A 17,743-nucleotide genomic window follows, 5' to 3' on the forward strand; every position below is an offset into this window, starting at 1 on the left:
CTCCTAGGTTTGATGGAAATTTCTCTAGAATGAAGATTCAATGACACCTTTATATCTCTTTGTTATGGAATTGGAAGTGTTGATCTCTAGGATTAAAATTGCCGCAACCGCCTGGCAGTGGGTTTAATTTTAAAAATGTGTAAAATCACAGGACTTAATCATTTCTAAACAAATTATAGTGGCCACCCATGTTAGAGAAGATGATAAGCAAAAAATTAAGTGTTTTGATTTTCAGTGTGGACGTATGAGTAGAAATTTGGGTCACATAATAAGTTTCTAGAATACTGATGAGAATGATTCACCGATATCAAGTTTCTTGATAGAAGTTTATAGAAAGTAACACTCATAAAGAGGTTTAGGAAAGGAGAAGATAAAGAGTAATAGAAATGGTCTATTACTTCTTTGAATGTGTGTGCACGCGCACAGTTCCCTTGTTAAAGTAATGGTTGTTGGCGGTGGTGGCATTGGTATGAAAATGAAGATGAAGATGAGGAGGAGGATGGGAACTTAATCTTCATAGCTGATGAGATTATCAAACTTCTTCAATTTAGGAAAAAAGATAAGGACAAACCTCATAGGAAATCTAAATCCTCTTGGAAGGGTAAGAATGAGAAACCCCTTATCCAGTGCCATAAGTGTAAAGGTTTTGGTCATATGAAGATAGAGTGCCCAAACTATCTTATGAAGGAAAAGACCAAGAATTCAAAAGATAAAGAGTTGGTTGTTACCTGGAGTGATACTGAGGATGACTCTTCCGATGAGTATATGGATGAACATGGTCACTTTATGGCTTTTGTTGCCACAATCGATAAGGTGATTGTGGAAAGTGCTAGTGACAGTGAGAATTCTTTTGATGATGAAATACCCAAGAAGATGACTCTTCAAGAAGCCTATGATAAGCTATGCACTGAATTTATAAATTTTGAAAAGACTTCTCATTGTTGTAGCAAAGAGCTTAATGAGGTAAAAACTGAAAAAGCTGATCTGTTAGTCAAACTAGATGAGACTACAAGGTTAGTTGAGATTTTTGTTGTAGAGAACACCTCATTAGAAGAAAAGGTCAAGGATCTCGAAGTTGAGCTTAGTCAAGCTAGAACTCAAATAAAAAGAATGTCTAGTGCAAAGCTTGATGAGGTATTGAGTGCTCAAAAGCCTAGTTCTGATAAGACTGGCTTAAGATATGCTGTTTCCTCAAGCGCCCCCTCGTCTTCCATGGCTTCTAGATCAAGGACTATCTTTGTGCCTCAAACTGAGAAAGGTGATAGAGGTATGAAATCCAAAACTGATTTAGCTAATTCTAAATCATTTGTTAGACCTCATATTTGTCATCATTGTGGTGTTTCTGGACACATTCGTCCTCATTGCTTTAAGTTGTATCCTCAAAAGCAAGTGTTCATACGATCGCAGGTTTCCTCTCAAGGACTTACACCTTTGTTTGGAGAGTTATTAAAAACTTTGAGCTTTTTAACTCAATTTCAGGAGAATTCTAATTTTTCTATGTCCTTTAATAGACATACAAGATTACGTGCATTTTCATCTTCACAGCCAAAGACTCGTGCTGTGTGGGTGAGAAATGAGCCTAAGACTTAATTGTCTTTTCTATTTGACCTCTACTTTAATTCTTTATGTCTTAGCTGTTCCTTAGTAGATGAAATAATTTCTAACATTAATATATTTCTAAATAAAAAAACTTTCCATATTCACCTAACAATTATGGAAATAAAAAAAAAATCATCAAAAAATAATTCATCTCTCTAAAATTTAAATATATTATTTTCTAAGAAATATAATTGTATGAATGAGATATTTCTTAAAATAGATCTTAAATATTATTTTAATGTTACAATTCACAACCAAATTAATGAATATGTTTAGTTATTCTATTACAGCACATTTTATTCTTAGTAATAAAGATTACCACTCTTGTTGTAATCCACATTTAATGTATCAAACATGCCCTTAGTATCAATAGGGAAAGAATGACAAACAGATTTTTTTTTTTTTGCTTAATAACCTAAGCACAATTTGAAAGAAGGTTTAGCTTGAATTTGATCTTCTAAAATTCAGCAAAAGGAAGCCCCTTAGGGAAAATATGGGCTAAATGGTCTTTCGTGGGGTACTTAGCAATAGCATACATAATGCCACCATAAAAAGACCCTTCCTTAACAAAATAAAAATCAATCCCAACGTGCTTCATCCTAGCACGAAACACAAAATTTTATAGACAAATATATGTTATACTAATATTTTCACAATAAAATGATAGACTTGGGAAAAAAAATGTATAACACGTAATATAATTAGGTGAAACTAAATTGTATCTCAGATATTCTCTTATTTCATGTTGGATTTCTTATGTGTATGTTTTGTTGTTTATTAGTCTTCGACTTATATGACTTATTCTCGTGGATTTATTTTGCTTTGAAAATACGTTTTGGAAAAATTCTAATATCTAAAAGAAATTGAGCCTTTTAATTTTTTTTTCTTATTTTTAAAAATATTAAACCAATCATTAGAGCATTCTCATCAAATGTGTTAAAAATGTTAAATGCTATTTTTTAGCATTTTTAACACTTCAAATCATAAAAACATACCTATAATAAAGATGCTAAATGCTAAATATTTTAACATTCAGCTACAGCAAGTTGTTATTAATAACAGCTCACTGTAGCTAGATTGTAAAAAATAAAAATAAAATTAAAATTAAAAATTTCTCACCAATTTTCTTCCTCTCACTTTTCTCTTCTCTCTTCTCTCTCCCATGCCTTTGTTTGTTCTTGGTGGTTCGGCGATTGTGGTCCGCCAATGGTTGTGGTTTGGCAATTGTGGTCCATCGTGGGTTGTGGTCCAATGGTCATAGGTCATGGGTCGTGGGTCCAATGGTTGTGTTTTTGATTTTGGGTTGTGGGTATTGGTTCGATGGTCATGGGTCGTGGGTCCGACAGTCCAATGGTCGTGGTTTTGGTTCCTAGGTCACAATGCGGTGTTTTTAATGGTCTTGATTTCTTTTTTCTTTTTCTTTTTTTTTTTTCTGCTGTTGTTTGTGGTTGCGGGTGGATCTAGCTAGTGGCTAGTGGCGGCAATGGTGGGTGGATGTGGAGGTTGTGGTTTGGGTGGATGTGGAGGTTTTTTTTTTTTTTCTCTGTTTGTGGTTGCAAGTGGATCTGGCTGGTGGCTGATGGTGGCAATGGTGGGTGGATGTGGTGGTTTTGGTATGGGTGGATGTGGATGTGGATGTGGTGGGTGGATGTGGAGGTTTCTTTTTTTCTGCTGTGGTTTTTTTTTTCTTTTTATGTTAGTTGTGGCATGGGTGGTAGGTTTGTGGTGGTTGTGGTATGGGTGGTGGGTTTTTGGTGGGTGGTTGGGTGGTGGGTTTTATGGTGACTGTTGGTATTGTGGTGACTGACGGTGCTGAGAATAGTTGGGTTGAGAAAGAGAGAGAGACAAATGAGAGAGAGACATGGAGAGAGGAAGAATAAAAAATGAATAAAAATAATAAAAAAGAATATTTAAATGAAGTGTTAAAAAAAAAATAGAAGTTTTGTTGTAAGGTATATTGTAAAATGATGTATTATATGTTATAAAATTGGTTTTTTAGATACTAAATGCTAAAATTTTTAAGACCTTTGATGAGAATGCTCTTAGCATAGCAAATTTTTTTTTTTTTTAGAATACTAAATATTTTTAACACACACACACAAGGAGAGAGGAGAATGTTTTTTAGCATAGTATAGCAAACTATGACCAAAGATTTTTCCACCTAAAAATGTGCAATATGCCATTACAAAGCATTTATGTAACATAACAACCATTCCAATTAGCATTTGAATAAACTTTGCATTGGGGCTTTGTAAAATTGTGAAATCTGGTCAATAGTATCAAAAAGACCGAAGCAGAATTTTATCTTTGGGGGGCAAAGTGTGAATCGGAATTGTTTAGCAATATTAAAATTCAAAACTAAATTACTATATGAAAAATAAATCTAATATCCATTCAATATAAACAAAAGAAAATGAAAAAAATAATCGTTTACCAATACATTCATATCATTTTTCAACGACGCTCATTTTTCATTCAAGTTTAAAATCTTCTACAAGACTACAACTGATTTTTTTTTTTTTTTTAAATTTTGCAGTTTAATTCACTATAATAATGCCCAAGCAAATATTTTTTTATTACATTGGGTTAGGAATTTATTTAGCAGTTTATTGGATTCAATGAATAAATTTTAAACTTGTAGACTCCACTGAATGAAAATTTAGAGAAAAAAATTAGCTATGTAAGTAGCCATGTCAGTAGCAATAAGCTAACTGAAATGAAGATTTTGTTTCCTAACCCTCATTTGAGAGGAGAGAATGAAATGGAATGAAAATAATAATTTTATAATATTTTTTCACTTCCTTGCTTGGGTGTTTTAATGGAGAGAATGTAGAGTTCATTCTCTTATTTGAGAGTTTAAGTGGGACTGTGAAGGGAATATAATAGATAAGAAAGAACACTCATTTCCCTCTATTCCCTTAAAACCTTAAATTTTCATTCCTCCCAAAATCGGGAGGAATTGGAGGAAATAGAATTAGATTTAATAAATTTTTAGTAAAACTCCCAAAATACCGTCATATATTCAGTAATTTATTTTAAAATAGGGGTCTAATAATAATATTGTCATAAAATAATTGCATTCCTTTTTCTCTATGTTACTCCCAAACAATATTACGTACTTATATTCTTTTCATTTCTACTCCTTTATTTTAAAACATCCAAACATGATTACTTTATTTCATTCCATTCATTTTTCTTTTCTCTTTTTCATGCATTTTCCATAAATACGTTTCATTCTATTCCATTCTTTTTCATTTGTTTATGATTATTCATTTTTATTCCATTTCATTCCCTTATGAACTCTCAAATGAAGTCTTAGGGTTTGCAATTACGAAAAGTCTAAAATTAAAGCATTGATTCTTTTTTTTTAAATTCTTTTTTTCCTCATACAAGATAAAGATATATAAAAAGAAATAAATAACCAATAATCAAAAAAATTATTAGGAAAACAGAGGAAACAGGAACAAGACCGAGGAATTAGTCAAATGTATTTAATTTTAGCACCAAGAGATCAAGTCAAGAAGAAACTAGTCAGATTACTCCTGTAACTGGCAAGATTCTAGTACTGTGGATCTGAAAATTTTGTATTAAATATGATTCATGTTTGACTGCAATCCTATACGTAAGCCATGCTCATAAATGAGTAGTTTAATTAATAGCAGGTGTGAAGACTATATTGAGACATTCTAAAATGAAAGCACTTCCAAGACTTTATTGTTACATTGATTTTCCATTAAAACGCATACCATTCAGATCTATTGGGATAATGGGATGCTTTTCTTACGATAGTGAAGCTGCTTCTGCATAATATTAACTACCTCAAGTAAAACAAGCAATAAGACCCACCTTTACAATAGGGGTGGTAAAATTAGACGCGACTCACGAACTCAACACGACATGACACGAAATTAGCAGGTTATGAGTTGAGACTTAATGAGTTCGTGTCATATTCGGGTTGACACGACGAACCCGTTTGATAAACGAGTTAGGTTAAGGTTCAACCTATGAAACCCGTTTGACCCGTTTGATCCGTTTAATTAAATGAAATTTTACTAATATACCATTCAAACTATAGGTACATAAACTTATTAGTTGTTGTAGTTTAATTTCTTTGACGTATTGTGATTGATTATTTATGATATTGAGATATTCTTTAGTTTTGAATGATTATTTGTGATATAATTACTCATTAGTTCTGAATTTTATATTTAAAATATTTATTTCCTTGTTTTTCCATAAATGTTTTTCTTTATTTTGATAAAATCAGATAAACAGGTTGACACGACTGACCCGTTTAATAAATGGGTTGTGTTAGGGTTGAGGAATCTTGACCTGTTTAATAAATATATCGGGTTAGTGTTGACTCGTATAGTCGGATACGTATAAGTTAATACGACACAAACTCGACACGCGAACGCGAATTGCCCCCTTACTTTACAAAAGCTACAAGACCTAATCCAATGAAATGTTCAACCTCTCTCTCTCTCTCTCTCTCTCTCTCTCTCTCCAAGCAATTAGGTGGCCCTGGTCGTATAAAAAGCAAAATCACCAAATTCTACCTTTCACATATTTATCTGTAAGATTTATTTGCTTAATTATTATCATTATCACATAAATTCAATGCGGACAATAAATACATCATTATCTTCCAGTTATGCGTTTGGGTCCGTTTGGATAGAACTTATTGCTGAAAACTGAAAACTGAAAACTGAAAACACTGTAGCAAAATAATTTTAAAATGTGTGAATAGTACCGCGGGACCCATTTTTAATGAAAAAATTGTTGAAAAGTGAAATTTGTGGGTCCGTGAACAGTGCACGAATGCACTGTTCACAGAAGAATTAGTCAACACTTGCGGCTGGAGCAAAAAAAAAAAAAAAAAAAAAAAAAACTTAAACGCAGACGCAGGAATAAGTTTATCCAAACGCCCTCAAAGACAAAAATATTGAAACCCGCAATTAATGAACTCTCCTTTTGCAAATTTGCTTTGCGTTTTTGCAGCAGCTCTTGTAAGGATCCAGATCCTCTCCATTTCATTAGAAATGGAGAGTGTCCAGTTAAGGGCTAAGATTGATTTAAAATAAATCCATGACCTAAAATCTGCCACATCATTTAAAATCAATAACGGAGACTTAACTGAGTAAAAAGAAAAAAACGTTAGGTTTTCTTCTCTAACTCTCTATCCCTCTCCTCTCCGTTTCTCTCTGCCTCCCATCAAACCCAGCGATGGTTAAGCCTCCCACACACAGATCCTCCCTCCGCCGCCGCCGATGAAGCAGAACCTCGCCGTGCTCACCTCCACCAAGCCGCCGTTCGTCCCTCCCGACGATTACCAACGCTTCTCCTCCGTCGTCGCCGATCGTGAAGCCGAAGCTCTCCTCTCATCTCATCTCAGTTTCTTTCTCACTCTCAACAAAGCCCAGCCATGGCTGACTTCTCCTTGCACGCACATCTCCGCGACTGACAGTTCTTATGACCGGAATCGCCCCGAAGATTTGGTATCAGCTTTCTAAACCCCACCCTAAAAAAAATCTTAGTTCAAATTTTGATATCTGATATATGGGTTTTGTTCTTTCTTATCTTGTTTTCTTTGTCAAAGAGCATCCTTTTCTTTCATTTATAGCACTAAAGATTATACGATTGAAATTTTTTCCTTTCCCTGCTTTAGATATATGGTAACTGTAGTAGGTGTATGAGTCTCTCTCATCTCAGTGTCTCTCTTTTTATCCTTGGGTCTCATTTTCTTTCAGTTTTGATTAGTTTGATAACTGTGTTTTCTTGTTGAGTGTAAAGACTGATGATTTTGCTTTGATTTGAAATTTGGGATTTATGGGTATGACCCGAATGCCTGTGATTGAATAAGTTGATGGAAACAATCATAAAATCTTCTTTTCCAAGTTATATATTTATATTATTATAATAATGATGATAATATGTTGATTAAATTGTATATAAAAGTTTATTTAATTTTGAAGTTTCAAATTTTAAATTTTAAAATAAGTATGTATCGCTTGTCAAATAAAAAAACTTATAAAAATAAATAAAAGATGCCTAAAGGAGTTACTCTTCAAATCTATGCTGGCATTTTGGTTTTGTGTTTACAAGAATTGATTATTAAAGAATTCTCTTGGGATTGATCGAATCCGTCTTGTTGCATTATCAGCCTTTTTACAGTTGAGTTCAACACTCTTCTAGTATTTAGTTAAAATATTGTAAACCTCTTGGTATAATTGTTGGGGAGTCAAGCCATCAAAAATTGTCTAAATCTACAAAACCTTCTTAAAAAGTAGATCTTAAAGGATGCAAAACTTTTTTTTCCCTGCCCCATTTTCTATGAGAATCATGTGTTACAGTGGTGAAAAAGGTTGTTTATTGTCACAATCATGTTGTTATGGCTTCAATGACTATAAATTCATAGCAGTTGACATGTACTTTGATTTCCTGTTTTGTGTTACAGGGCTTGGATTTTGTGGTGAGGAAGTGAAGAAATCAGGCTCATATTGTCATAAACCAACAACTAGGGTGCTTATGGTGGTAAAGCCTTGGTGGGAAAGTATAAACGAGATCTAGGTGAAGATAGAGAAACTTCCCAAAAGTTGAGCAAGTATTTGTAACTCAGCAGGAATTATTGTATGTATTTGATTTGAAGATTGCTTTCTTTGTTGAAAACATGGTTGTCAAAATCGCGATCCGGATTGTAAAATCGCACGATTTTACGATCCTACCTCATCAAAAGTTTAAAATCGTAGCAGGATCGCAAAAATGTTAGGATCGTAGGATCGTATGGGATCCTACCGATCCTATCGACCCTATCATTTGACATGATTTTTTTTTTTTTTAAAGTGGGATTCATTTGGGTAAACCTAAACCTACAAGCCCAACAGGTTTTAAAAGCCCAATAATGAATTGAAGTCCCAAATTTACCCATATGTCAACATGAAATCTCAAAAAAACCTATGGTATAAGTTTAACGTTTTTAAAAACAAAACTTAAACTATTTAGAAACTTAAAGCTCCAGCACGCACCTTTGTCCCGCACCTCCTCAGTCCTCTATCAAAAACCCAGCACCTCTCAACCCTGTTAATGGTGAGCCATCATTGCCTTTAAGCTTTCTTAACTTAAGTTTAACGTTTTTTTTTTTTTTTTTTTTTTTAAAAAAAAAACCTAGTAAAAAACCCAGCACCTTAGTCTTACGCCTCCTCACTCCTCTGTCAAAAACCTACACCTCTCAGCCCTCTCAATGATGTTGTCACGAGCCATTGTTGTCTTTAAGCTTTCTAGTAATTTGTTTTGGTAGTTAGTACTTAGTAGTTTATCATTTACTTGTACCTTGATAGCTTGATTCCATATTGTTGTGTTGTGGATATGATTTTGACAAAACTTTTAAGGTTTTTATTTTTCTATTTTGTTAACTAAATTAAGTAAAATTTGAAAAATTATGAAACAGGATCTTCATTGTTTAATTAGCTAGTTTACCTTAGATTGAGAATTCTCTTTTGGATTACATATTGTAAATTTGTAGTTAGCTAGTTTTTATATGTTAACTAACCTAACTTATTTTGGATTTAGAATTTAGAATTTGGAAAACATTTTCCATATGTATAGATAATATTTTGGTACTTAGTTGCTAATTAAACATGTACTGAACTTTTTGGATACATTATGTCAAAAGTTAAATATATTTTACTTCGTTAGAATGACAGAAGAACGATGTAGTGCGTGCAAATTACATTTTATGATGCAATTTTTTTTAATGGATGGATTCATATTTTAAGTGATTATATAACATACAAAGTCACTATCAATAGGTTTTTTGTTTAAAATTTGAAAATAGGTAGGATCTTACGATCTGATCCTACAATCTCCGATCCTACCTACCTCTCACGATCCTACGTAGGATCTCGATTTTGACAACCTTGGTTGAAAACGTGAACCTTGAATGGTTTCATGTAGAATTTCTTTTGCAACTCTTGTATAAGTGATAAGAGGTTCTTATCTTATGTATTTAACAAACAAGATTTCTGGTAGTAGCTTCTATTGTTTCCATTCATGAATCTTTTTTGGAGGATTTTTCTTTTTATGGTCATCTTGTGATTCAAAACAAGCTATGAACCTGAAATGTATCCTAATTCCATATATTCAAATGTACAAAGTAAACTCAAAACACTAGTACACCATTACAAAACCAATTGGTATATAAACAACCATTAGAGCATTTGTCCACAACTTATGTCAAAGATTACAAAACATGATTCTAAATTAGAAAAACAGCATCCTAAGCTAGAAAAATGGCTTGACTATGTGCACCATCCTATGCACTCCACTTACGACTAATTTCACAGATATTTGGCTCAACTGGTAGAGAGTTGAGTTCAACTGCAAATCGCTAGTCATGCAACAAGATGGATCCGATCAATACCAAGAGGATTCCTCAAATAATCAATTCCTGCAAACACCAAAACCAAACCACAAAAAGAGATGATACCTGTAAGCATTATTATTTGACAAGTGAATCAAGTGATTCAAACTGTATTAGTAAACAGGAAAATTTATATACAAGCATCATACATTTTTTTTTTGGATAAGTATATACAAGCAGCATACATAGATTCCCTCTAAATAATTATAAACCAAAACTTTTCAGCTCTCACTCACAATACAGTCTAAAATTCAAATTATTAACAAAGTCTACAAAGGAAGGGATACAAACACTACCAAATCTAGTAGAATACTCATACAATGACAACAAAAATAAAGATTTTAGCTCAATAATTGATAACTGAAAGCCATTAAGCGTGTGGTTACTTATCTCTATCATCTATCCTTTTTGTCCATATAAGAAAAAGGGTATCCTAATAAGAAGCAATTACATCATCAAAATTCAACTACAATAGCCTACATCATAGCAAAAATTAAAATTAGATTAAAAAAAAAGCAAGTCTCGCTCTAAAAATTTGACAGTGTCCCATAGAGCGAGAAACGCGCCAAACAAGCTTGAATTTGTTGCAATCACTATCAACCACCAAAAATCAAAATCAAAATCAAAGCAATTTTACTATTAATTTATTTCAGATTATCAGCCAATAATTGCGCTATTATATGCCAAGCAAAGCGCCTAAACATAAACTCAAATAAAAGAGGAACAAAAATTAAAAAAATAATAATAACAAACAATATTATAACAAACTTACAGGAGATCTAACGACAAGAGCTTCGGCTTCACGATCGGCGACGACGGAGGAGAAGCGGTGGTAATCGTCGGGAGGGACAAACGGCAGCTTGGTGGAGGCGAGCACGGCGAGGTTCCGCTTCATCGGCGGCGACGGAGGGAGGATCTGTATAGGGGGAGGCCTAAACATCGCTGGGTTTGATGGGAGGCAGAGAGAAACAGAGAGGAGAGGGATAGAGAGTTAGAGAAGAAAACCTAACGTTTTTTGCTTTTTACTCAGTTAAGTCTCTGTTAGTGCTTTTAAATGATGTGGCAAATTTTAAGCCATGGATTTATTTTAAATCAATCTCAGCCCTTAACTGGACACTCTTCATTTCTAATGAAATGGAGAGGATCCGGATCCCTCTTGTAAAGCTACTACATCTACGTTTACCTCAGCAGTAAAAGTGTTTTTTGCTTATATGTATTATTTTTGCAATTTTTTTATATAATCAAATTATGAAAAAGATTATGCCTTCTTTATTTATTTATATATGAGATAGAGAATGAATTGGATACATACATACAGGAACACAAATTATGAAAAAGATTTATGTCTTCTCTAATCCAATTTGCAAGTTCCTTTTTCTTTTCCCTTCTTCATCATTGACTTTTGTTTTTTCCCTCGAGTAAATGCTACGATTATTTTATAGTATAATTCTTTTTTTTGCAGCTAATTTAACTTCTTCCTTTTTCATTTTAATTGCAAGTTAACACCGTCATCACAATCACCAATGTCGTGGTAGAACAACTAATTTTTTGCTTGAAGTATCGACCTGTGAGTTTTGCCAATAGCAGAATTTAACGTAACCAAAAAGATTTCACAATTTCTAACCAAAAAAAATATATATATTTCGTAATTGGATTCTGTTAAGGTTGAGTTTGGAATCTTTGGATAGGTTACTTTTATTATTCATTCATATTTTTCGTAATTTGTTTAAATGATTAACGTTGGATTTTTTTTATTAAAAAAAATTGTGAGGTGCCGAAGACCCAAGAACCCGAGGACTCGAGGAAGGGAAGCTCGAGACATAGTAAACAAGGGAGAATAAAGGAATAAGGAAACTTACCCGAGGATACCCGAGGATGAAGTGGCACGGGCATTGATGACATAGGGGATGTATTGCGACTAGCTGAATGTGGCAAGATAACTTAGAAGGTTGCATTAAATGTTTGGCACCAACCTTTCTGGCCACATTAATTAGAAAGTACCAACTTTATCCGTTGCATTAATGTAGACGTGACCTGAACAATATGGAATGCAAAGTTAGGGCTTTGCTCCATTACCGACGGACAGGTGTCGGGGGAAGAAGCATAATAGATTGCAAGGTGTAGGGCTGAGATGAGAGGAGCCAAGGATATAAATAGGAACCGGAAGATACAGAGAGAGGACTTTTGTTGTTGGACCCTCTCTACCAAATATATTGTATTCGGATCTTTAGTCAGGGAACTAGCAAGGAGAAATTTAAGCTGGTTTATGATTTTTTGGTCCTTACAAATGGCGCCGTTTGTGGGAACAACAACTTAATACATTCCGTTTGGAAGTATATGACTGAGGCGTATCTAGAAAGAGAGGAATCAGTGAGTTCACGAAGTAGGGACGTAGCTGTAAGCCTCCAGCAAGGAAAGGGGAAGGGACATACCTCAGGGGTGGCGGAAGCACATGATAGCGGTCAGGGGGCTGAAGAACGATCACCAACTGAGGGGCAAATGTCTCGCGATGATGTATTGCAACAAATGCAATCTGAGATAGCTTACTTACGCAAGTGCTTGGATAGTAGAAAACGGAGATGTAAGAGTTATGCTTGTTCTTCCAGTGACAGTTCGGAAGCAAACCTTGGAGGAAATGAGCCCCCAACATTTGAGCCTACTCGAAGTGTGACCCGTGACAACTCATCTTTGGGTGTTAGGACCAAGAAGCAGAAGGAGATGAGGTTGCCAGGTACTGATGGGTTATATCACTATGATGGAAGTGACGCAATGGGTAAAGCCCTGAAGCAGATCGCTAAGTCCCCTTTTGTGTCTAGGATAAATAGGGCAAAGCTACCTCGTAGGTTTTCTCAACCCATTTTTACCATGTACAACGGGAGGACTGACCCTGTAGAACACGTCAGTCATTTTAGTCAAAAGATGGCCGTTTACTCGAATAATGAGGAGCTGATGTGCAGAGTTTTTCCCTCCAGTTTGGGGCCTATGGCCATGAGGTGGTTTGATGCTTTGGCAGAAAGTTCTCTGAAATCTTTTGAAGAGTTGACTAGGGCATATGGAGCAAGATTCATGACTTGTACTAGGATTCCAAAACCCTTGGATGCTCTACTGTCTATATCTATGAGGGAAGGCGAAACACTCAAAACCTATTCCGACCGATACTGGGAAATGTATAATGAAATTGATGGAAAGAAGAGAAGTAGCCAGTGTGAAGATGGGTAGCTATCAACAGAAACTCAAACAGACATACGACAAGAAAGTTAGGTCCAGGCCCTTGGTACCAGGTGATTTGGTGCTGAGAAAAGTAGTGGGGGCAGCAAGAAATCCTGCTTGGGGAAAACTGGGACCTAATTGAGAAGGGCCGTATAAAATTACCTCATTAGCAGGTATAGGGGCTTATCGTTTGGAAGATCTGGATGGGAGGGGGATTCCTCGCCCTTGGAATGTAAATAACTTACGGCGTTATTATTATTAAGAAAAGAATTTCCTTTTGTACTAAAAATGTTGTTGTCGTTGTTGCTTTGCCTTCATTTGAATCAATCTTGCAGTTATAAAAACACAAGTGTTAAACTGACCTTAGCTCTTGTTCGGCTCCTCGGGCCACAAGTCTAAGAGAAATTAACCACTTGTAAAAACACATGTGTTAAACTGACCTTAGCTCTTGTTCGGCTCCTCGGGCCACAAGTCTAAGAGAAATTAACCACTTATAAAAACACAAGTGTTAAACTGATCTTAGCTCTTGATCGGCTTCTCGGGCCACCAGTCTAAGAGAACTTAACCACTTAACAAAAGAAAAGAACACACAAGTGTTAAACGGATCTTGGTTCTTATTCGGTTCTTCGGACCATAAGTCAAGGAAAGTCTAGCAACTAAAGGAACGAGCCAGATACAAGAACCATAAGTCTAACATCGTAACTTTTCAAAAAACAAGGTAAAGGCTAGTGTACCTCAAACAGTTAAGTATAAGTAACCTTAAGATGCGCTAAGCTCATTTTGTTTCGTGCCTCACCTCTCAAACGTTGTAAAAAGTTAAGTAGTTAAATTATGGTTCCCAAGTTAATCCTTCTATGCTTTTTAAGATCACAAGTATAATAATGAACAACTTTTAATTTATATCATGATTTTTAATTGATCTAAGCCTCTATCTGGATGCGTGAAAGGTAACAGTCGAACGACAACACATGGTGATAATAAATGCATAATAAAAAGGGCCGATATTAATTTCTTGTAAGATATTCATTACAAAAATGTGGCAGTCATGTGGCCCACTACACCCGTAAAAAAAAAAAAAAAAAAAAAAAAAAAAGACAACAACAATAAAACGACTAAGCAACAGGCTGCTTGTCTTTTCTCTTTTCAGATTCTTTATCTTTCTTCTTCTTTTTTACCGGCTCTTCAGCCAAGTCACTTTCAATTACTTCTTCCACGGGCTGGACTGTAGGAGAAGGGTTTCTCGTTGTTGGCACATCAGATGGGTCAGGAGCAGGGACGGGCGCAGCTGATTCACTTGTTGGCATGGGTGGAGCAGGAGCTAAGCGTAATGCCGGAGGATAGTAAACGCTGTCTGGAGTTCGGAGTTCAGCGTCAGCGGCTACCCCGGCAGCATCCAAAGCATGACCCCATACCTCCAAGCAAAATGCTCTAGCAACCCCTTTGAGTTGGGCGGTCAAGCTATCAGCTGCCTTCTTCATCCCAGCGTCATACGCTGCTTGCTCAGCAGCAGCCTGCTCCTGCTCCTTGGTGGCTAGCAATCCTTGCACTTGCTTAAGCTCAACAACAGTAAGGGCGAGCCTGTTTTGAGCTTGCTTTTGGGCCTCAAGAGCAAGATTCGCCTGTGATTCGTAGCTCTGCAGGACAGCCTCAGCGTTTTTATGAGCTTTTTCTACTTCAGACAAGCGAGTGAGGGTCTCTTTTAAGTTTAGCTCTGCTTCTTTTTGGACCCTCACAGCCGCCTCGGCGTTGTGCTCAGCTTTCCGGGCAAGGTCCAGCGAGTGGCTACCCATTCTTTAGCCATAAAGGAGGCCTGGACTGCCTGTGATACATTTGAATTAACAAAGTTAGTCATCATAAGGAATTAGGTTCGTAGATGGAATGTGCAAAGATTTGGGAAGTACCTTGGCTAAATCCTGTTTCAAGGACAGGAAGACTTCCCTCTTGCAGAATGACCGCAATTCAGCCATATCTTCAGGAAGGCATAGAGCCTTCTCTAAACACTCGACCACCAGGCTCGAGCTTCCCTTCTTCGGGTCCCTCAGGTTGGCATCATCAAGAACGGGATTACCTGAACTGAGGGTGAAGTTGGGTCGCCAGGCTGACGCCTTCCTTGTAGGCTCACTACTGGGGTCCTTGGACGAACCAGTAGGAGCAGACTTTTTGGAAAGGGCTTTTCCAGCCCTGGTATCTTTAGAAGAAGGGTCGAGACTCTCCCCTTCTTCGATTTCTATTACATTTTTATGACTTTGGCCCCTCTTCCGTTTTTTGTCCACAATTTCCGAAAAAGGTGCATGTGTTATAGCTGGGGTAATTGGACGAGGAGGGACCGGCATTGCCGGTGAAGAATCGCCTGCATGCGCTTGAAGCAAGGCCAACAGGTCAGGCTCTTTCTCCTGAAAACCCATTGTGCTGGTTGAGGGATTGGAACTGCAAGGAGCGTCTTTGAGATAGAACACTTCAAAGTCCTTCTCCGTCACCTCGGGTTGAGTTGGCTCGGGAGTGGCAGCTCTTTCTTCGGTTACAGGATTGTCAGCCTGTTCCAAGGGATAAAGTAATCGGGCGGCAAGTGGGGCAGGAAGTTGTGCGTCTTGAGTTCCTGCGGGAGGAGGTGCAGGTAGTAGGAATCCAGGAACCGCAACGTCAATCTGAGCTAGTCGGAGATCCTTTGCTCTGATTACGTTCTTCGGGGTTTGGAAACGTTTGGTGGATGGGGTGTAGCCGAGGATGACGTGGGCCGCTCGGAGCTGTCTGTCCCTATGTAAAAATATTTCTGACCGAAGAATCCTGTTTAGATCTTCACGGTTCACAGCAGACAAGTTTGGAGTGGTACGATTATCGTCTGCAATAAGGAGTAAAACCGTTAGAATGAAAAAATTAAGCAATACAAGTCACATAAAGGAAAAATGGTTAGTCCTAAATACTAGGTTGGTCCTCGGGAACCCTACCTGGCACCCCTTCTCGGGTAGGGCAGTGTAGGCCGTCATGCCAATTTCCCGAAATGACGAGGTAATCTTCATCCATTCCTTTACTTGAATCGAGTAAGCAAGAGATCAGCCTAACGGAGGGGATTCTACATTTCATATAATATTTAGTCCTGTCCCCTTTTTGGCAGTTGTACACCCAGTTTACATCGTGCCAGGTCAAATTGGTCCCCATCCTTCGGTTAAGGGCGTCTACGCATCCTAAAATTCTAAGGACATTTGGGGAACATTGTGATGGGGTAAGCCTATAGTTTATCAGAAAATCCCTAGTCACTCTACCCATAGGAATTTCCATTCCCCCCTCAATGAATGCAATCATTGGAATCAAAATGGACTCAGGTGGCCGAGATACGAGTGGAATCTCTTCTTCCTCACAACATAATGTCTACGTCATTGGGGATCCTATATCGGTTTTTAAAAGCGGCCTTCGCCTCATCGGTGTTAACTAGCTTAGCGTACCTACCCATTAATCCCCATGACAAAAGGAGGAAAACAAACAAGTAGAAAGAAACAAAAGGAAAATGAACACACCTCTGAAGAATGCTTAAAACTTGTCCTCAGGAGCTCTCTCTCTTCTTTTAATCCTTTAAAATGCCAAAATGAGCTTCATCCAGCCTGAAGGTTTGCTTTTATAGGGGTGGGAAAGTAGAGGTAAGGGCGGTAACTTTCCCGCTCATAATTAAGAGCGAAATCTGAGCCATACAATGTTCATCCAGCCGTAGAACGTGCGCGGGAAAAGAGACACCAGACTCCATAAATGCTCCATCGTGGGATACGAGGCGCCAGACGCGGGTCATGGGGCAGCGAAAAGACGTCTGTACATGTGAAAACAAAGGAACATATAAGAAGCGTGTATGCGAAGTTAAAACTTGGTTATTAATTTATGGTTAATAACTCAAGTGTTAAAGGGGCTATTGTGAGGTGCCGAAGACTCAAGAACCCGAGGACCCGAGGAAGGGAAGCTCGAGACATAGTAAGCAAGGGAGAATAAAGGAATAAGGAAACTTACCCGAGGATACCCGAGGATGAAGTGGCACGGGCATTGATGACATAGGGGATGTATTGCGACTAGCTGAATGTGGCAGGATAACTTAGAAGGTTGCATTAAATGTCTGGCATCAACCTTTCTGGCCGCATTAATTAGAAAGTATCGACTTTATCCGTTGCATTAATGTAGACGTGACCTGAACAGTATGGAACGCAAAGTTAGGGCTTTGCTCCATTACCGACAGACAGGTGTCGGGGGAAGAAGCATAATAGATTGCAAGGTGTAGCGCTGAGATGAGAGGAGCCAAGGATATAAATAGGAACTGGAAGATATAGAGAGAGGACTTTTGTTGTTGGACCCTCTCTACCAAATATATTGTATTCGGATCTTTAGTCAGGGAACTAGCAAGGAGAAATTTAAGCTGGTTTATGATTTTTTGGTCCTTACAAAAATCATTCAAACACAAACTCTGCATCAACATGTTTCCATTTAAAGTTTGCTCTTTTTTTAAAATTTAAAATACTTGGTTTTTTTAAATAATGATAA

At 36.9% G+C, this 17,743-nt stretch overlaps 2 long non-coding RNA genes across 2 annotated transcripts; one reads left to right on the top strand and one right to left on the bottom strand.

Annotated features, from left to right (window-relative positions):
* The first annotated feature begins 6,544 nt into the window (after positions 1 to 6,544).
* Positions 6,545 to 8,282, top strand: LOC142640288 (uncharacterized). The gene is made up of 2 exons (XR_012845178.1): positions 6,545 to 7,097; positions 8,057 to 8,282. It is a non-coding gene; the product is annotated as an uncharacterized LOC142640288 (long non-coding RNA).
* A 1,494-nt stretch (positions 8,283 to 9,776) lies between these two features.
* On the bottom strand, positions 9,777 to 11,207 carry LOC142640284 (uncharacterized). The gene is made up of 2 exons (XR_012845177.1): positions 10,791 to 11,207; positions 9,777 to 10,045 (listed from the first exon to the last, which is right to left on the bottom strand). It is a non-coding gene; the product is annotated as an uncharacterized LOC142640284 (long non-coding RNA).
* Positions 11,208 to 17,743: the final 6,536 nt, after the last annotated feature.

The sequence above is a fragment of the Castanea sativa genome, chromosome 1 (assembly GCF_040712315.1).
Source record: "Castanea sativa cultivar Marrone di Chiusa Pesio chromosome 1, ASM4071231v1".
Classification (NCBI taxonomy): domain Eukaryota; kingdom Viridiplantae; phylum Streptophyta; class Magnoliopsida; order Fagales; family Fagaceae; genus Castanea; species Castanea sativa.